This window comes from Elgaria multicarinata, chromosome 4 (assembly GCF_023053635.1).
Source record: "Elgaria multicarinata webbii isolate HBS135686 ecotype San Diego chromosome 4, rElgMul1.1.pri, whole genome shotgun sequence".
Lineage (NCBI taxonomy): Eukaryota > Metazoa > Chordata > Lepidosauria > Squamata > Anguidae > Elgaria > Elgaria multicarinata.
In genome coordinates, this window is record NC_086174.1 from 65,226,444 (window position 1) to 65,248,468 (window position 22,025).

Consider the following 22,025-nt stretch of genomic DNA (forward strand, 5'->3'; position numbering starts at 1 on the left):
TGTTCTCAACAGAATGAAGGCGACAGGCTGAGAGCGGCTGAAAGACGTCAACGAGAAACAGCACATCAGCGTCAAACACGACTCCGTGGTAAACAATCACACGATTACAATCGCCTTGCATTCCGGTACAACCCAGCTGATGATTATAGTTTGAGGCGGCATGTTCTCATCGGCACTGTGACTGAAGTGTGTCCTTATTGCAGGACTCTTAAATTTAATGGAGAAACAAAAGGAATGTGTTGCACTGCTGGAAAAATTAAACTGCCTCAACTTGGAGGACCACCAGAGCCATTACAAACTTTGCTTGCCGGATATACCGCAGAATCAAAGCATTTCCTATCTAACATCAGGAAATACAACTCATGCTTCCAAATGACGTCGTTCGGCGCAGAAATCATCACAGCTCCATTTATGCCAACTTTCAAAGTCAAAGGACAAATTTATCATAATGCCGGCTCCTTCCTTCCGTTTCAAGATAGTCAACATAAATTCCTACAAATGTATTTCATTGGTGATGGCAGTGATGAATTGAATGCACGCTGCGGAATTTATACCGGCATAAAAAGGTCCATCGTTTCAAAACTGCAACAGCTACTTCACGAAAAAAACAATTTAGTACATTTGTTCAAAACAGCAATTGACACGATGCCATCTGATATACACAAGATTGTTATTCATGCTGACAAAATGCCTGCTGGAGAACATGTGTGAAGATTCAATGCTCCAACTATAGACGAAGTGGCAATTGTTATAGTCGGAGATCAATCTTAACAGGACCTTTCAAAGGTGAAGATGTCCTCATTCCTCGCATTCCTATGATTCCAACAGATATGCCATTTCAATTTAAGAGATTGCAATCCCCAATTCGATTGGCGTTTGCAATCACCATCAACAAAGCTCAGGGCCAATCTTTAGAATTGTGCGGTTTAGATCTAGACACAGATTGCTTCTCACATGGACAATTATATGTTGCGTGTTCTAGAGTCGGAAAACCAGACAATCTCTATATCTACACAGACAATGGAACAACTAAAAATATTGTATATCCACAAGCATTGTGAAATTAAACATATTAGAAACATCCGCTTTGTCTTTTCTTTCTTTTCAATTTAACCAGACTGAGCCACAGCAACGCGTGGCAGGGTACAGCTAGTAAATAAATAAATAAATAAAACATAATATAAACTCCTATCTAATTGCTTGCACTAGAAACAAACTTTCCCTTTGGGCAAATCATTGTATAATAATTGTACACATTGGGGTTTAAAGGATTGCGGGGGGGGGGGGAAATCCCACAACATTGCTAGTGCTGAACATTGCTAGAGAAATGATGCAGACTTCGAATAGACTGCTAGCCTTCTCTGTTCACATAAATCCACTTATTTTGTATAGAAACACTTGCTTACAGCAACAAACCAAAGAACTTTGACCTTAGTTTTTGCTTCTCTGAGAACAGAAATCCAAACATTCATTTCACATGCTTTTTGAAAGGTGGCTTTTTGAAAGGTGAAACAGATTGGGCATCGCAGATTTGCAAACTGAACTTGAGTGTTTGTGGTTTTTCAGTAAAATATCTAAATCTGAGTTAATAACCTCTCCAAGGGTAGCTCAGCATTTTGTCATATTGCTCTTTAGATAAGTGCAGGCTTGACAGATTCAGTAAAAGACATGGCTCATGTACTTTCAGCATTTTCATAGAATGGTACATTTCAGGTGTGCTGGCAACAGACTCACTGTTCAACAATGGTGGCAAAAGCCCCAGCTTATACTGCTTCTGCTTACATTGACCTGTACTGGGCATGTACCGCTTCCTTTCTTCACTTCAAACTGCTAACCCCCTCCATGTGGTGGGAATCCAAACTCTTGCCATTCTAGGATGAGTGTATAAGTTTCACATTTCCATCTTTGTCAGGAAAACTTGGGGAGAGCTGAGATGACCCCCTGTAAGGGTGGTTACTGGTAGGAGGAAGCATGGCCTTGGGGAATTGACATTACCAGGTGAGGGGGAAAGTGATTATTTTCTCCCTCAACCAGCAGTTCTGTGGTTGCTTTACCAACTCTGGTCTACTAGTTTTGTTGAATGCTAGGTTGGTTGAAAACAAAGGCCTTAGCTAGACCTACAGTAAAGTCTGGAGGAGAGGAAGGGAGACCTCGCATTGTGAATAACACGCGATCTCGCCCACATTTATTATTATTATTATTATTATTTATTTATATAGCACTATCAATGTACATGGTGCTGTACAGATTACACAGTAAATAGCAAGACCCTGCCGCATAGGCTTACAATCTAATAAAGTTGTAGTAAACAATAAGGAGGGAAAGAGAATGCAAACAGGCACAGGGAAGTGTAAACAGGCACCGGGTAGGGTGAAGCTAACAGTATAGAGTTAGAACAAACTCAATATTTAAAAGCTATAGGGAAAAGAAAAGTTTTTAGCTGAGTTTTAAAAGCTGTGATTGAGTTGGTAGTTCTCAAGTGTTCTGGAAGAGCGTTCCAGGCGTAAGGGGCAGCAGAAGAAAAAGGACGAAGCCGAGTAAGGGAAGTGGAGGTCCTTGGGCAGGCGAGAAGCATGGCATCAGAGGAGCGGAGAGCACGAGCGGGGCGATAGTGTGAGATGAGAGAGGAGAGATAGGCAGGAGCTAGACCGTGCAGAGCTTTGAAGGTCAGCAGGAGAAGTTTATATTGGATTGTAAGGAGCAATGACCTCAAGAAGAGAGGTGTCGGGCCCACTATTTTTTTTATTTTCTTAAAGGGCCGGCAGCGCAAGAGCGCTTGAGCAGAAAGGTAAGGGTTTGTTTTTTGTTTTGTTTTTTTAAAAATTCCATTTCCCTGATCCCCCCACCCTAGCCCCGATAGGCACAGCTCCTGGCTCCGTGTGAATAATCGTGCGGAGCCGGCTCAAGCCGCGGCAACGGGCCATACCTTTCACGGTCCTGGGCTCAGCCCGGGACCGCAGAAAAAGCGGGCCCAATGTGTAATGCTTTATCCAGGACCCCTGAGCATCACCTGGATGCACAGGGACTATCCCGGGGTTCACTCCGGGATCTGGTCTAGCTAAGGCCAAAGTCTCCATCTGTGATTTGACTGCGAAGAGGAGGCCAACCTAGGTTGCATAACCAAGATATCCACTTCACAGCTGGTGGCAGGATTAGTCTCTCCCAGCTATGCCTCCCAGGTAGGAATGTACAGATTTTGTTAAATCGTCTTTTGTTTTGTCATCCGCTCATTGACAGAATTGGATGATGATGATGATTTGTACCAGAATTTATTCCTACTAACACATTAGTGTTAATGTGCTAATCTGCAGTAGTGCTAGTGTGCTTCAACTAATGTGCAATAGTGCATTAGTGCAAATGTGAAATAACACTAATGCAAATTAGTGCACTCCCCACAACCCGACAGTGAAAAACGTTTCTACACATCCATGGAATTAGCGTAACTCACAAGAAGCCAGAGTGCTCAGAATCAGCAGGTTGGATTCATAGACACTCAAGCTCAGGCTTACAATCCAAAGAGACAAAACATAAAAGGAAAAATGGTGAGGAGGGAAAAGGAAATCAAGAAAACTCAGTCACCTATTTTAGGACCTAACATTATAAGGTTGTTATGACCAGCTGTAATGTAACTGTAATGGCTGCAATGCAGCTGGATGTTTTGGCTCTTTTTATCATGACTAACAGGAATGGATACAGTTCAAAGAGAGGAGGAACTAACTATTTTCTGGACTCTCAGCTGAGGTGATAGAATGGCCCTGCTTCCTGTCTCTCCCTCTTGTACAGGCGGATGGAATGGCTGCTGGGGAGAAGCAAAGCCTAATGTGGTTGGCTTCTCAGGAGGCTTCTTTCCTTCTCTGCCCCACTGCAGCCTGATGGGATGGATGCTCAAGAAACTGGAGGCCAATCCAGACATGACAGAGATATTGGACAGCATGTTCAACTTTTACGGTGGGTTGGGTTCATAAGTGGGGTGTGTTCATTGACCCAACTTTGTCACCAAAGGCACAAATGGCCTCTGTGGCTCAGATTTTTCCAGCTTAGGCTGGTGCACCAGCTATAACTCTGTTCGGATAGAGATGGTCTGGCTTCTGTGATCCATGTCATGGTAACCTACTCTTTGGATTACTACTATGAGTTGCACATGGGGCTGCCTTTGAAGATGTTCCAGAAATTTCAGTTAGGGCCTTTCTACACTTCCAAGCCTTCCAGGAGGGAGGGGGCAGAATCTCGTAATATCCTGATCATGAGGGATTTGTTAGGAAAATGCACACTTAAAAATGCACATTTTGAAAAATACATACTTTTAGTAAATGGGAGAAAGTGCACATTTGGGAGTACACTTTAAAAATGTGTACCTAAATGCATACTATTTTGTTTTCTATCTGAAGAAGCAAGACTTACTGGTACTTTATGGGAACAATTTTATTGATCAACTAGCAAAGCATTCAGTTACTATCCTGCATGGAGCTCTGCCCTTCTCTGGAGCTAGCCACGCCTTGTGTTCTAACTAGTCCAAACCAGTTCCTTGTTAACATTAATAAATGCATAACAAATCTAAAAGAGACAGTGGTAGTAGTAGTAGTAGTTCAAAGTTTATTGTACTAGCCAAAGGCCATGATAAATACATCAAAAGAAAATATTTATACATATATACAGTAATATAAATGTTTTGAACAGTAGAAAATTATACAGATAACTTAGAATTTACCATAACTAAAACTCAGCTTTCATTCAGCTGTTTGAATCTCCATGGCAGTTTATGGCAATTTTGTCTAGTTCTCTCTTCCTAATCTTTTTTGCTGCCAGAAGAGACAGTGCACTATTCCCACATCTCCCTTTTTAAATATAAAAATAAAATAAAATATCCAATTTACTTTAATAACAAATATCAACATTGTTCAATTAGGGTGACCATATGAAAAGGAGGACAGGGCTGCTGTATCTTTAACAGTTGTATTGAAAAGGAAATTTCAGCAGGTATGGTTTGCTTATATGGGGAACCTAGTGAAATTTCCTCTTCATCACATCAGTTAAAGCTGCAGGTGCCCTGCCCTCTTTTGTATCTGGTCACTCTAGTATAGCTCCTGCATCTTTAACTGTTGTGATGAAGAGGGAATTTCACCAGGTCTCCATATATTCAAATGATACCTGCTGAAATTACCTTTTCTATGCAACTGTTAAAGATACAGGAGCCCTGTCCTCCTTTTCATATGGTCACCTTAGTTCAATAAGTCTTTCTGGTGCTCTTTGTATTCTGTTTGATCTACGTAGAGTCACTTCAGCCTCCTCTGCGACACTTGTAGAATAACATTCTTCTTGTTCTTCCATCCTGCCTTTTGAGATGCTTTCCTGATTTCAGTTAATTTGTAGCTTCTTCCTGATCCCGCATTCCATCCTTTTCTCCCGATGCAGGAACTAGTTGCAAATGCCTTCTGTTGCAGCAATAAGAATGTCCATCTTGAGTTTGTACTTGGGAAGATCTTGGTGCCACCTTCCATAAGAGAGCTTCGGCTATTGGGTGGTATAAAAATGTAATAAATAAATAAATAATGCTTTCTGAGCCCAGGACATACCATTAAAAATGTGAACATTATCATTTGGGATCAATGACTGCAATGACCTCAACCCTTTATCATAGCACAATTTTTGCTTAACCTTGTTCTCTCTCTTACACCTGTAGAGAGCAGTATCAGGTTCTTGACCTTGTTCCAACAGCCCTGGTAACTGAGTTTGCAGCTTTTGGTTAAACAGCAGTTCAGCAGGTGACAAACCATGTGTTAATGGAGATGATCTGTAATTTAAAATGGCTAAATAAGGGTCTCCACCTGAGGTATTAGCTTTCTTCAATAATCATTTTATGATTTGACCCCATTTTCCACAAGCCTGTTAGACAGTGCACTATTCCCACACATACTTTCCCCATTCAAACAACAGCAAAAGCTTGATTTGGGAATGGAAATAAAACAAATTAAGCTTTAAAGTGATTCCCATCTCTAGCTTAGATTTCAATGTTGTTTCCTTTGCTGTTTTTAATTTATAATTTATAAATACATTGTAATTTTTTAAAAAAATGTTTACAATTTATATGTCAGACAGAGAACTGTTGTTATTCGGCAACTGATAAATGGAATAAAAAGCGTACATACAAATTAAAAGAAATAAAGACAAACCACCATTGAATTAACTGAGTAAAGCACAATGCATTTTTTTCTGTTGTTGTTCCTGATGCTGTTCCTTGCAAAGTAATGAGAGGCATACCTGTTGCACTCTTCATCAGTGCGCAACACTTTTACTGCAAACTTAACAGCAGGTTTTCATCTTACATGCGCCACAGAAACAGAGGTGGCAAAGGGTATGATACGAATGTCAATCCTGCTCAAAGCACATGTTTGGCCTTGCATGCTTGAAGTGAGCCATTGTGCTGAAAATCCTAAACCAAAACGATCCTGATGTTTTGCCACTTCTGTTATACTAATTGAATTATTATCTTTTGTTAGGGTGATTTGTTTTCCGCTGAATGGAAATAGCTGTGCCATGAGGCACCCTGCTATTAATTAACATTCAGCTACAAGGTCTCCAAACATCTGGGTGGTGGATTTGTGTGTGTGTGTGTTCACCAGACACTCTTCATAAATATTTAACAAATCAAATAATTAAAGAATAATATGATGTGCCAGCTGTGGCACCGTCTAACAACAGTGCTGTTGCCTGTCTGGTTATTTGATTACTCTTCCTGTAGTGCATGGTCCTTGTCTTTAATCTCTTACAGGGCATATCCATGTAGAAGCTGCTGTTATTTAGAGTGCTACCGGTTTCTTCAAAATCAGAACCAAAAATTGTATAGAGGTTCTTATACAAATTTATACAATTTATATTTAGTCAGCTGTGTGCTGAGAGAGAGAGAGAGTTTATTCCCTGAAGCTAATGCTTATAAATATGTTGTCAGAGAACTGTTTGGTCTGAGTTCTTTCCGCATATTCTCACAGCAGATTCCAAAAAATAGCCAACGTATTTGTCTCTTCCAGCAAAAAAAATGCCCAAGCCTTGGCATGACCTTACTTCATTGGTTTGCATGAAGTGGTCAGAGGAGATGGCGATTCATGGAAGTGATGGCATTTGGCAAGGGCTTGCTTTGAAAAGAACACTTAAAGAGGAATAAGTGCATACTGAAAGCAGAGATACATGAGTTGATCAATTGAAAACAAGGGCTGAATCCAGATGTAGTCATACTTAGAGTAGTCCTATTGAAATCCATCTTATGTTCTAACTGAAGTACCAGTGATTTCAATGCGTCTACTCAAAGTCTGAATCCCATTTCAAGGTTCCTTCACTAGGCGGTGAATGTAGCCCATGGATGTAGATGGGATAAGGCACACCTAACCCCAGCAGGTTGGTAGTTTTCTTTTTAATCTATAGATTGTTCAATCATTATTTAATTCTATTAACACATAACTACAGGGAACTGCACTGGTTGCCTCTATGTTACCAGGACAGGTTTAAGTTGTGGTGCTTGCTTACAAAGCCCTAAACAGCTCAGGGCCAGGATATTTAAGAGATCACCTGCTTGCTTAGTTGCTGCACTCATTAGGAGATACCCTCCTGGTGGTTGCCAAGATTGCAAAGGTCCCTGGACCTCCCTACCACTACAAATTAGACAGGAGCCATCCCTACTGAGTTTTTGGCACCTACTGAAAACATTATTTTTCCATCAAGCATTGCCAGAAATATTGTCTTTTGTATTATTTTGTACTATATTTTATACATTAGTTAGAAATTTAATGTAAGTGATTTATAAATATTGTTAAATAAATAAAAAAGATATTTACCCCCCAAATGCGAGCATTTAAATATGCAAATTGCATAATCCAGCAATTACAACATATATTCTCCATACATGTCTATTACCATGCACATCAGGATTTCAAAAAATTATGAACAAATATGTATCAGTTGTGATCGGTGATGTATCATTGTGGAGAAAATACAATTTAGCTCTACTGGAAAACATTGTAAATGGTTAATAATCTTTAACATATATGAAGGGACAGGGAAGGCTATGTTCCAATATCCCATGTTCCAATATTTCCAAGCAAAACTTAGTGCAATGTTGATAGTGGGGTTCAAATGAATGCTTAGATGATGATTGGGCGGGTGCCTCCTTAAAGGTAGCAGCTCACTGAGTACACATCCTTAAGCCTGGAAAACCGATTTCATGGTTCTAGTAGTGGGTGGTGTAGCCCATATCGTCTCCTTTGCACGTTCTTTCAACATGTAGTGAGGGATTGTGTCTACCCTCATTCAGTGACAGAAAAAAGTAGTAGGTTGAGGGAAGAAAACATTTGTGAACTATTGATTGGCTGATATTCAATTGTTCCATGGCAGAAAGATAAGTAATGTTTGCAATATCTTAAAACTCATCCTCAACTCAAAACACAAGAAGTTGTGTTATATCTGTCAAGGCATTCCAGTTCAGCAGCCTCATGTTTTATCCGCCCTCTAAACATATTCTGCTTCAGTATATAGTGACCTTGAGGTCAGAAATGGAATGTCCTGAGATACTGAAATGTTTATGTACAGGTTTCCATTTCTTTCCATGTTTAATGCCCAATTTAGTCACAAAGTCAATCCTGGTCAGTCTGAAGAGCTAAGAAGGCCCAGGGAAACAGAAAGAAAGAGAGGGGAGGGAGGGAGGGGGGGAATGTTATTGCTTCCTGGAATCTGCTGACTCACACTCCAGTGTACAGTTTCTATTCCATGTAGAGCTTCTGGCTGGATGAAGACCCTGCTCTGAGCAGTTGCCATGCTAGTGGTGGGGAGTAGAGAGTCAGTGCCTGTTCCTCAGGATCCAGAAAGTGATGCCCATTGCACCTGACAGTAAAAGAGTATCACATATAACCTTCAATTCACCTCCACAAGGTTCTTTGATAACATAATCAATGATGCATCAGAGCAAATGCACATTTAGTCCAGTGCCCTGCTTCCACAGTGGTCATCCAGATGCTTCTTGGAAGACCGCAAGCAGGGCATGAAGGCCACAGCACACACCTGCTTGTGTTCACCAGCAATTGGTACTGAGAGTCATACTGCCTCTGATACTGAAGATAATATCTAAAGATATAGCCAGTAAGGGAGCAGGGAGGAGGGATGCTTACCTGCCTCCTTTGCGGGCTTCAATTGAGGCCCCGGTTGAAGGCGGAAGTGAAGGCCGAGGCCTCTTCTGGCTTCAACTGGGGCCTCAATTGAAGCCCATGACAGATGCAGGTAAGGGGGCAGGGTGGATTGGCTTATTTTGTGCTGCTGCCACTGCCGCTGTCCATGTAGTGACGGTGGCGAAGCCGGATCTCGCTCTGCGGAGCGGGAGACGGGCGGAGCGGCGCGAAGAGGATCGGGCCTGATCCAGATTTTCCGGATTGGGCCACAAAGCAGATGGGGGGGGGGTCCATGCACACCCCTAGTTTCTGGTATTATGAGGGAAAAACCTCTCCCCGTCCATGTTCTCCACACCATGAATACTTTTTTATGCCTCTATCATGTTCCCCTCTTACTCACCCTTTTCCTACTAGTTTTAATTATACGTTTATACACAAGGGACCATAAATTTAAATTTTAAATTCATACACAGGATATAAACTCTGGATCAGTCCCTTCAGGGCTTGAATTATGGCAGAAAAGACAGGAGTAGTGTTTTTTTTAAAGAAATCCACAAGTCACACACCCCTGACACCTCCCACATTCCCTGTATCCTCCTAAAAGTAGGGGGTAAGGAATGTGGATCAACAGTGACAAGAACGACCCCTTCTCTACTCTCCTATAATCGAAGCAGAGTTTCCTCAATTAGAAAAAAAGTTCTTTCTTAATCTCTTTTGAGACTTTTGTACTTTATGAAATCCATCTGATAAGTAAAGGGCCAGAACAAGGTTTACAGACTGGGGCCGGGATCTACACCAAGCAGAATATAACACTTTGAAAGTGGTTTGAAAATGGTATGTGGAATGTGTCATGAGCCCCAACAGTTGTCAATACCGTTCTAAACTGTTATAAAGCAGTAGTGTAGATCCTGCCTAAAACAACTGAAATACTCTTTAAATGGACATGAGTCTTCGTCTGAAAAGCCTTCACAGGTGTGATGTTGCAGGAAGTAATTCTTTAAAGAGGTCCAGCTTTACATGTGCAGTTGCAAAGCTGAAACAATAACTGCCATGCAGCACTCATATGGAGCCTAGATGATGACAAATTTGTTATCGATACTAGACTGCAAATACTTTGAATTAAAAGGCACTTATGTTTTGATTGAGGTTATACCAGTTTTATGGTTGATTGGCTAATACGATGATGATGATGATGATGATGATGACAATGACATTTAGATAAGATAAAGCTGTCCATCTACAAAGTGCTCAGTGCCTCCCTCACAGTGTAGACAGGTGTGCTCTCAGGCTCAGTTCTTCTTCAATAGATATGTGAATTCCTGGGAGGAAGGGTGGCTACAAGCCTCCAAACCTGGAGGTTTATGGCCATCCAAGGCAAAGTGGGAGAAGCAGTGGAGGTGATCTTTTCTTCCTTGTTCTCCCACTCTTCATTTCAGCTACATGGGCATTTTTTGCCCATCTAGATGAGTTGTTGCAGAGGGGGAGGGAAGGAGGCTGGATGATTCCTCATTAGCCAGCCTCCCCTGTCCTTTTCCCTCTCAGCTCACTAGAATGCTCCCTTTACCCTCCCTCCAAGGTTGCTTTTGTGACCTTGGAGAGGCAGCCGGTGCTGTTCTGTCCTCACTGGCTCCGATGGGGAGTGAGGGGGCAGCTTGGACTCCTGGGTCCAAGTTCAGAGTGCTGACTCTGAACTATCCTATGCCCCCTCCCAAATGCTGTCTAGGGGCCATAAAATTTCTCTTTAGGCTGAATTAATTATGACCCAGAACTAGAAAGAATCACATCAAAAACTGGGAATGACAGATCTTACCTCATCCTGTTTCTTCGAGTTGGGTAGAAGAAAACATGAAACATTTTCAAGCGACTCTAGTCCTTTTCAGTTTTTTAAACATGTACAATGAATGTATACAAGTGCAGAAAGATTGTATCTGCTGCCCCACCTCAGTAAAATCTCTCTGCACAGAGCACATGTGCAGGGCAGCGTTTTTTTATTTTGTTTGTGGGCAGGATTCCAGATGGTGCATCCAGAATGTACAGGAATACATCTTTGTTCTGTGTACATGGAACCCATGAGTGCATAGAGGTTGACTGTGATGACAGAGTGTGCCTTCCCCCTCCTTCTCTTATGTATTCCCTTTACATGCTTTCAAACTTTGTGAAAAGGATGTTGACAAAGCATCTTTGGAACTCTTGGACTATTTATTCTATGCGTGAATGTTGTAATCCACCATCGAATGTGGGGAAAAAAAAGGTCTGGTTTATTCTTTTGCTATGTACAGCACCATATACATTGATGGTGCTAAATAAATAAATAAATAAATAGTTTAGATGTAATGGGAAATCCATTCTGCGAATGATGCTGCAAAAGCACCAGGCTCACAGACTCACCCTCCCCATCTCTTTTGTGGCTGCAAGGAGAGGTTTGGAAGCATTGGCTTCCATTTTTAAATACAGCACATACTGTATTTAAATACAGTCATGGAAACTGAGCCAAAGCAGACATTCTTTTAATCTGCCAGTTATGTCTTTTCTCATTTTTACAATAGAGTAGATGCAGGGGACCCAATCCATATCTTAACACCCCCCCACCCCATGCTAGGTTCCCAACCTGGATTGGGTCCCCTGCATCTATTCTAGAGGAAAATGTGTGTGTGCGTTGGGGTGGGTGGGATGGAGACATGGCTGCTAGATATAGATTTAAAGTTATGTTTGCTTTGGGTTTGAGGGGAGAACCAGTAGAGCAAAGCAGGAGTTCAGCAGTAGCGTAGTGGTAAGTTTTGCAGGTGTATCATCACAGTCCCCATAGCCACTTCTGCAAGGTGAGGCAAAAAATGCAGGCAGCTGTGTTGATCCATATCTACAAATCAATTGTAGTAGTTTTCATCTCTACCAGGAGCAGGTCCTTTTATAAAGCTATTGGGTTTTAATTGCCCAACCTAGACCAACCCATCCACAAATACTTTCCATTACAATAGGGATAGCTCACAACTATATACTTTTGCTGTGAAAATTCCTCCCCCCACCCTACCTGAGAGGATTTTAGTGAAGCTCTAGAGGGAATTTTGAGGGGTGTGGCAGATGATGGCCATGTCCCTGCTAGTTAAAAAGTGCTTGTGCTGCATTGCCATGAGCCCTGGCTCCACTACACCACTGGAATTCAGACAAGGAAGTCAAACCACAGACACCTGTGAGTGGAGCTGGAAGGAAGCATAGCCAACAAAAAGCCCTAGACATGATACCTTAAGGATGTTTGGGTCCCTTTGGAGTTACAAATGAGGAAAAGGCTAGTTGTTTTGTGTGGTTGGCTTCTCCGGCAGCGGGCAAAGCTGAACACGGTTGCCACAGATATAATGCTGCAGGAGTTTGCCATGGTCCATGCCTCTGTATTTACCCTTGTGTCAGGTAAGCCGCCCAAATACTCAATTTCAGTTTGTTCTAGTGGCTCAGGTGATGTATCACTGTTATGAAGCCCTTCTACACAAGGGCAAATTTCCCCTGAAGCACACTGTGGATGATACCACTTAGTCTTGTCAGAAACAATAAGTCGAACACCCTTCTTAACTACTCGTAGCTCCCTGGCCCACAACTAACTTGACCTGGATTTAAAATATTAATCCTTTGTAGGTTGCTTTTTTGCTTAGAGTCCTAGTGAATATTTTATGGACAACATTTAGAAGGGTTGTTTGATGCTGATAGCTCCAATATTTTCTTGGATGCTCACCAGGCACTCAAGGACGGGTTCCGTTGGAACTTTTGTTTCCATTTTGCCTCTGGAAGCTTTTTATTTGCATGCAAGGATGTTGCGGTCTAGATCCTTGGTTTGCCAAACTGAAGTCATCATAACTCCACTAGAGAAGGTTCATCCCTGCTGCTTTACACCTATTTATGTTATTGCACCTATAGCATAGCTTAATGTTTTCCCAATCTCTAAATCTCTCTAGCTCTTCATTTCCATCAGGATTCCCCCACCCACCCAGGCCTTTAGAAACTTTAATTACTTCAGCCAATACAACATTCTGCCATGGGCTGAATCTTATGCTATTTTTATTGATGATGCTGATGATGAATTATTTTAGAAGAGCAACTAAGGGCTCAATCCTAAGCATGTTTATAAAGAAAGAAGTCCTACAACGCTGAGCATCCTGGGAGTTGTAGGTCTTTTTTCTTTTCCTTTTTTGTCTAAACATGTAGAACGTTGTTGTTGTTGTTGTTGTTGTTGAACCATGCATAGCATTGGACCCTTTATATTTTTTGTTGTTCTTTAAAGCATGCAGTATTCTTTATTTATATAAAAAAAGGTTTAAAAAGTGTTGTGCTCCTATATGGCTATTGCAAGATCATAAACCCACACAGTTAATTGTTTTGGATTTGAGTTTTCAGTCAAACTTTGTAATTTCCTAAGGTGACCTGCTGGTAGCTTGATAGTTTTATTGCCATATTCATTATAGCTTCATTCTTGCCTAATCAGGCATATTGTGCTCTGTGGTTATAGATATTAATAAGACCATATTTCACCTTATAAATGTGCTTATGCCTCTCATTATGTGGTTGATTTCTATAGTTCTTTTAATCTTGCTTTCCTCCACACCTCTTTTGTTTTAATTTTATTCTGTTAAAAAAACTGGGTTTTTTTGCCCATGCAGGAAATATCTTTGAACGTAACACCTTCCATGTATTTCCTCCATCCCCACACCCCCTTTCCCAGAGGGTTCTGTATGTTTGAACTGAATCTGTGTTTAACAGCGAAACAGAGTTTAGTCCACTGTCCCCCATGTGTGGAAATGTTTTCCCATTCTTAGTACAAGGAGTTCAATCTCATCTTATTTGATTTCATTTGACAGGGATCCAAATTTACTATTAAATCTTCTGGTGTACCATCAGTGTTTGCTAAGAGCTATTTGCCATGAAATCTTTACTTAAAGCAATATTTCTCTCTCCCCAGGAGGAAGACTATACTGATGAACTAGTAAGTGCAATACAGAAGAGTAGCTTTGGATATAATCCCATAGCCACTTACCTGGGAGTAAGCCCCACTGAATTCAATGGGACTTAATTCTGAGTAGACAGGTATAGAATTGCATTGTTTGGTAGGTGGAGCATAATCTCTTCTGTAGAATTCCCCCCTTTAAAACAACAACAGCCCCTCCCTGTTTAAATAATTTCAGTCATGCAACTATTTAAAGAATGGTAGTACCCTTATATAAAAGTGTAAAGGCTAGGAAGTTCAAAAAGTCTAGAAGGAAGGACAAGTTTTCATTTACTCTAACATCCTGTCTTTGTGACCTCAAAGTAAACACAGTGGCTGGGTTCAGACAACACAATAAGCAATGGGGCGGGGGCAAAGAGTCAATCGTCCTTTGTGTTGCTTATCGTGTCATGTTTGGGACACACACAATGGGCATACAACTCATGGTACACTATTTTTTTCCATTTAAACCATGTAGTAAAACAATGGGCTGCTCTGTTGCTTATTCAAAGACCTGTTGATTAAAATGTCATGTGGTGGGCTCCATTGAGTGTACCATGCATTATTACCATTGGCCATAGTGTTCTCTGGCTGCTCCCATACAGCTGGCAGAACTTGCAATGCATGATGGGATAGGGCCAAGAGGACTAAGGGAGGAGCACTAGCCCCCGAAGGATAACAGGACTATCACATGATGCGGGGTGGGACAAACATGTTGTGTGCGAAGTACCAGCAACATAACACATGGTGAGTTGTCTATCCCCCCCCAACACCATTGCCTAAAGTGTTGTCCAAACTCAACCAGTGCTTCTTGATGTGATGGCTCTCTGTGGCACTGCAGATAAGGTTGCCTTATCTGTAACATCTGCCAATAAGGTTGCCACTTCTTAAAAGGAAGGGCTCATTAAAGACTTTGATGACAAGCAGAAATTCAGTAGTGTCATGAAGTGATCCATTCTTTGAAATGCTACCAGTCATGGCTAAGAGCCCAGTCAGGTGGTGGGGAAAGGTGGTAACCCTTTTGATCAAAAGGACATGGAAGAAAATCACACAGAATAAGAGCATCAAGTAGGAATGCCCTGGCTACAAATGCCTGGACATTTTTTGCAAATTTAACACGTCTTAAGGGTTTTCTGGAACTGTCAATCTCGATGATTACAGTGGTCCACAGGCAAGCCACCATTTGTAAATTTTACTTCTGCCGTGTTTGCAATCACTTGTTGCCTACATTAAAGGCCAACTTGTTTGGTAGGAGAGACAGTTGTTTGCTAGTTGTTTGTTTGTTTTTGTTTTGGTACCTTAGGATTTGGAGAGGAAGGCTGGTGCTTTCAGGGTCCTCCAAGGCAATCTACAGAGAGGTGTGAGATTACTTAAGGTTTGAAGTAGGGCTGAGCTGAAACATTTCCCTCCCTCTCTCATAATACTAGAATCTGGGGTCATCCCTTGAAGCTGATTGGTGGGAGATTCAGGGCAGATATAAAAGAACTTCTTTACACAGTGTGTAGTTGATCTATAGAATTTGCTACCATAAGATGTAATGATGGCCACCAATTTGGATGGCTTTAAAAGGGGGTTAAACAAATTCATGGAGGAGAATGCTATCAATGGCTACTAGTCCTGATGGCTATATACTACCACCAGTATTGGAGGCAGTATGCCTATGGACAGAAGGGTGCTGTTGCACTCAGGACTTGCATGTGGGTTTCCTGTGGGCAGCTGGTTGGCCACTGTGTGAACAAAATGCTGGATCTGGCATGGCTCTTAAGTTCTGTAGGGGTGTATTTTGTTAAATGGTATCCCGTATAAAATGCCCCTCCATTCTGTTAAAAGTGTGCTAAAGCAGTTGAGAAGGTCAATGAACAAAACACAATGGTCCAAAATGCAAGACGGAGGGAATCACATTTTCACACACACACACACACACACACACACACACACACACACACACTAAATTCCCTTCTTTTTACTCATTAGAAAACTGGTTCATCTTGTGTTCCATATTAAATTTTAGGGAGCAAAGTTTTAGAATTAGGCTTTCGCTACTGTAGAGGTCAAAGAGCTTGCATCAAACACAACTCAAGTGCCACCTGCAGTCTGTTCCTATGGCTTTTGGGAGATATGTTTCTTGCACTTTTTCTCTTACCTACCCCCTCTGCTACTTGCTGTGCTGCCCATCTACTTGCTATGGTATGTTGGAGTGGGGTGGATGATAAGAATTGGTGGGCAGATTACCTCGTTTCGTAATTCAGTGAGGAATTTGAATGAATAAGTGAATGATGAATAACATTTTAAAAAGAAATAGAAAAATAAGTAGAGTAAATGAATGACAGTTAAAAAGTAGAGCGCAGTCCCTATTTCTGTGAGGGGCCCTGTGGTTTGAAGAATGTATACAAGCTCAACTTGGGCTCATGGGGATTACAGCCATGGCCAAGATAATTTTAAACACAGGTGTTTTTTTTTGCCTGCCACTGCTCAAGCAACTTATTGCTGGCAGGCACGATTTCAGATGCCACTTAATAGAAACATGAACTGAAATAACAAAAATGGAAAGATGCAACTAACCTAGTAATGGATGCTTAGGTGATGAGATGGGTAGTTTGGTAGAAATAGACAGAAACCTCTCCAAAATGTACTTTTGCTTCTTTGACTTATCTCATTGCATTCTTAAATGTTTATCCACTTTTAAAATAAACAAATAAATAAATCTGGTTTACAATATGTATTCCTTTAAAAACTAAACTGAAGTTCAACCTAAACTGCTGTTCTTTGCCAGAAATAAAAAAAAAGGTTTTTTTATTTATTTCATTCATTGCTATAATGCCCAATAACTGAACCTCTCATGGCTTTGGCCTTGGTCCAGCAATGGGTTGCACATCAGATATGCCCCCTATGCTGCATGTCCTGGGCAATAACCGCATAGGAATCCATGTTCCTATGGCTAGCCTGACGCTGCTCCTGTATCTTCTGCTCCCCCCAGATATCCAGAAGATCACAAATTTCTTCCCTTTTCCAGGTCACACCACATCCTCTTGCAAGAGGTTCTGCCATTTCCAAGGTAGAAAAGTATAGTAGGGGAGTAACGTGCCTGAAAACCCCCACGTTAACCTGAAACTGCATAGCAGTAGAGAATTTCAAATGCACAGGGATGGAGAAATGGGTGGAACAGTGGGCAGGTATAGGGAGGGGAAATGGGCAGTCCGAATCAGCTAACATCTCAAACCCCACTTTGCATTAAGTTGAATTTACCCCTCTACTGATAGATGACTGAAATCCGCCTTAACTGCGAATCAAAAGGAAAAGTCACAGTAAAGCGACACCACGAAATTGCACATTAACAGAGAATTAAGTTTGGAGTAGGTGCGGATTGGCGGCTGCATTGTGTGCACGAAATGCTGCCACTGCACGTCTACAGCAGGGCAAACAAGCTGTTTTGAGGTCCTCTGGGATTAGTGGAGGGTGGCTGGGAATTTGCTTGGAGGTAAACACTTGTAAAAATGATGAACCATTCACACACTTAATGAAGACAGTATGTTTCCAGCAAAGCTGTACTGAATATGTCACCTCATTCCCCCCCACCCCAGCCCATTCCCAGGCTGCGAATATGGGCAGCATTCTTGGTGAGGTTTCTTGGGGTCAGGAGGAATACTTAAAATGTTCATCCCATGGAGGGAGATTACCTTAACAAATGGCAGAGCAGTGTGTGTGTGTGTGTGTGTGTGTTCTTTCTGGAACAAATTGGTCTGCCGCTGCTTGCAGTAATGGAGCTCAAATTGACATCCCTATGGGTCACCATGTCCCCTCCCGGTATCTTGGAAATGAAGCTTTGACAAAACACAGAGTCATTTCAGAGGCATTGAAGGTTATATCTATGCTGGCCTCCATAAAAGAAGATGGCAAAGATGCTGATTTTGGGATGGGGTAGTCTGTTGCCACACGGAATTAGTTACAGAAAGAATGCACACATAAGCCACTTTACAACTTGTTAAGGTAAGCCTCCACCCACTCCAGGAACCAAAACATTTAAGAATTTTTCTGCTGAAAATTTTGCTGACAACGCTGTTATTTTTTCACAATCAGACAATACTCCCCACATGCGCCCCTCATGTGTGTGTGTGTGTTGTATTTTAAGCAGAAAGAAAACAAGCTGAAAATTGGGTTTAACATTATTTTGGTAGCCTCAAACTATATCTTAAGGAGTTGCTTTATATTGGCTCATACCACTGGCTTGTCCGACCTGTCAACAGCTCTACAAGGTCTTAGCCCTAATATCCAAGACTGTTCTATAGAATAAAATCTCAACTCCACATATAATCTGATGGGCCTTAACAGATTTTGACATTTCAGAACTTTGACACAGAGGAGAATGATTGTGGGAAGAAAAACAACAACAACAACAGAACAGCAGTTATTATAATGGAAATATGCAAATATGGTTCACACACATATCTAGAAAACGGCATAGTTCTGTTTACACCATCTCATATTGCAGAGCTTCAGAAGAGGCATAGAAAAACACTATCCTTCCCAACATACCATGTGGTTAATAGAGGCTGTCGGACCTGCCCTTGCACCTAAGAGGTGCAAAGATTCCTTACAGCTATCCCCTCTTCTAGTTCTTCCCCCAACCAGATGGTTCCTGGCGGCCTTATCAGCTTGCTCTCGGGTCTGGTGCTGCTGCTGCTGAATGCCAGGTCAGTCCAAAACAAAATCTCCCTCATCCATGATCTGATTGTGGATGAGGGGGCTGACCTGGTATGTTTCACTGAGACCTGGGTGGGGGAACTGGGAGGGGTTGCTTTCACCCAGCTCTGCCCTCCTGGGTACTCGGTGCAGCACCAGCACAGACTCGAGGGCCGGGGAGGGGGGGTTGCCGTGGTCTATAGAAATACAATCTCCCTTTCTAGGCTTCCTGTTCATTTGAGTGCTGATCTTGAGTGTTTGTACTGTGTGTTGGGTACTCGAGACAGATTAGGGATTCTGCTGGTGTACCGTCCACCCCGCTGCCCAACAGTTTCCCTGCCTGAGCTGACGGAGGTTGTCTCGGACCTGGTGTTGAGGACCCCCAGGATGGTGGTTCTGGGGGATCTCAACTTCCATGACGAGGCCGCTGTATCCGGAGCAGCTCAGGACTTCATGGCTGCCATGACAACCATGGGACTGTCTCAACATGTCACTGTCCCAACGCATGTAAAAGGACACACGTTTCATCCGGTTTTCTCGACTGGACAGGAGGATGGTGATCTGGAAGTGGGGGAACTAACATCTACCCCTTTGTCATGGTCAGATCACTTCCTATTGAGGTTTAGACTCTCGGCGGCCTTTCCCCTCTGCAAGGGTGGGGTGGGGGCTAATAAAATGGTCCGCCCCCGGAGGCTAATGAACTCCGATGGATTCCAGAGGGCTCTGGGGGATTTTCATGCTGATATGGCCGGTGCTCCTGTCAAAGCCCAGTTCGCTCTGTGGAATGCAGAGATGACTTGGGCGGTTGACACGATCGCGCCCAAGCGTCCTCTCCCTCTGAGCAGAGCCCAGTCAGCTCCTTGGTATACACCTGAGCTGAGGACAATGAAGCAAGAGGGGAGACAGCTAGAACACAGGTGGAGGAAAACTGGAGCTGGGTCTGATCGAACATGGGTTAGAACTCACTATCGAGCCTACTCTGTGGCGGTGAGGGTGGCAAAGAGACAGTTCTTTTCCACCAGCATTGCATCTTCTCAGTGTCGTCCGGCGGAGCTTTTCCGTGTGGTTCGTGGCCTGTTACACTCTGGGCCAGGGTGTGAGATAGTTGAACCCTCGGTAGCACGCTGTGATGAGTTTGCACGGCACTTTGAAGATAAAGTCGCTCAGATTCGTCATGAATTGGGCACCACGCTTAATGCAGCTCCACTAGTAGAGGCGTTCAGAGCGCCGTCCGGTTCAGTTTTATTGGATGAGTTTCAGTTATTGAGGCCCGAGAATGTGGACAAGGTGCTTGGCCAAGTCCGGTCGACCACCTGTGTGCTTGACCCTTGCCCTTCATGGCTCATTACATCAAATAAGGATGGGATCGCCAGCTGGGTCCAGGAGGTTGTAAATGCCTCCTTGAGAGAGGGAGTAGTGCCGGCCTCTTTAAAAGAGGCGGTAATTAGACCACTCCTGAAGAAGCCTAATCTGGACCCAGAGGACGTTAACAACTACAGGCTGGTGGCTAATATTCATTTCCTGGGCAAGGTGCTTGAGCGGGTGGTTGCAGGACAACTCCAGGCACTCTTGTATGAAAAGGATTATCTAGATCCATTTCAATCGGGTTTCATGCCTGTTTTTGGAATGGAAACTGCCTTGGTCGCCCTGTGGGATGACTTCTGCCAGGACAGAGACAGGGGGAGTGTGACCCTGTTGGTTCTCCTGGACCTCTCAGTGGCCTTCCATACCATCGACCATGGTATTCTTCTGGATAGGTTGTCTGAGCTGGGAGTTGGAGGTACTGCGTTGCAGTGGTTCCGCTCCTACTTGGATGGCTGATTCCAGAAGGTGGTGCTTGGGGATTATTGCTCTGTGCCATGGCACCTAAGCCATGGGGTTCCACAGGGCTTTATCTTATCCCCCATGCTGTTTAACACATACATGAAGCTGCTGGGGGAGGTTATCCGGAGATGTGGACTGAGGTGTCATCAATATGCGGATGATACCCAGCTCTACCTTTCCTTTTCATCAAACCCAGGTGAGGCAGTGACTGTTCTGAACCAGTGCCTGGGCACAGTAATGGACTGGATGAGAGCTAACAAACTGAAACTCAGTCCAGACAAGACGGAGGTACTGTTAGCGGGTGGTTCATCTGTCCAGCGAGGTGATGTTTGCCCTATCCTGGAAGGGGTTGCACTCTCCCTAAAGGATTGGATCCGTAGTTTGGGGGTGCTCTTGGATCCAGAACTGTCACTTGAGGCACAGGTGAACTCAGTGGCAAAGAGCACCTTTTATCAGCTTAGGCTGATATACCAACTACGCCTTTATCTGGACAGTGATAGCCTAGCTACAGTTGTCCATGCTCTGATAACCTCTCGTTTGGTTTACTGCAATGCGTTATACTTGGGGCTGTGTTTGAAAATGGTCTGGAAGCTTCAACTGGTACAAAACAGGGCAGTCCGTTTACTAACAGGGACTGGCTGGCGAGATCACATTACGCCAGTCCTTTTACAACTTCATTGGCTGCCAGTCCAGGTCCGGGCCCGATTCAAAGTGCTGGTATTGACATTCAAAGTGTTAAATGGCATAGATCCAGGCTATCTGAAGTAACACCTCCTCCCATATGTACCTGCCCGGACCCTAAGGTCATCCTCAGGGGTCCTTCTCCATGAGCCCCTGCCAAAGGAAGTGAGGCAGGTGGCTACTAGAAGGAGGGCTTTCTCCACTGTGGCACCCCGGTTGTGGAATGAGCTCCCCAGAGAGGTCTGCCTGGCACCTACACTGTACTCCTTTCGTCGACAGCTGAAGACCTTTTTATTCTCTCAGTATTTTAACACTTAATTTTAACTTTAATTTTACTGTTCTAACTCTGTATTTTAATCTTATATCAATTTTGCTGCATGGTTTTATCCTGGTTGTGCTTTTTATACTGTATTTTGTAATTGTGCTTTTAACATGTTGGTTGTTTTATTATGGTTTTAATTTTTGTGAACTGCCCAGAGAGCTTCGGTTATCGGGCGGTATAAAAAATGTATTAAATAAATAAATAAAGAGCCAAGAACATTATCTATGCAAAGTACACACTCAACCAAGGGACTTCAGCTGCTTTAGCCATCTGAGTTTCTGGTTATGTTTAAACTTCAGCTGAAATTATCTTTACCCCTTAATTATATTTACTCCATAATTATATTTTCTTTAAAGGAAAAGATGTTCTCTTTCTTTAGTTGTTCAATACCATTTTAGCTCAA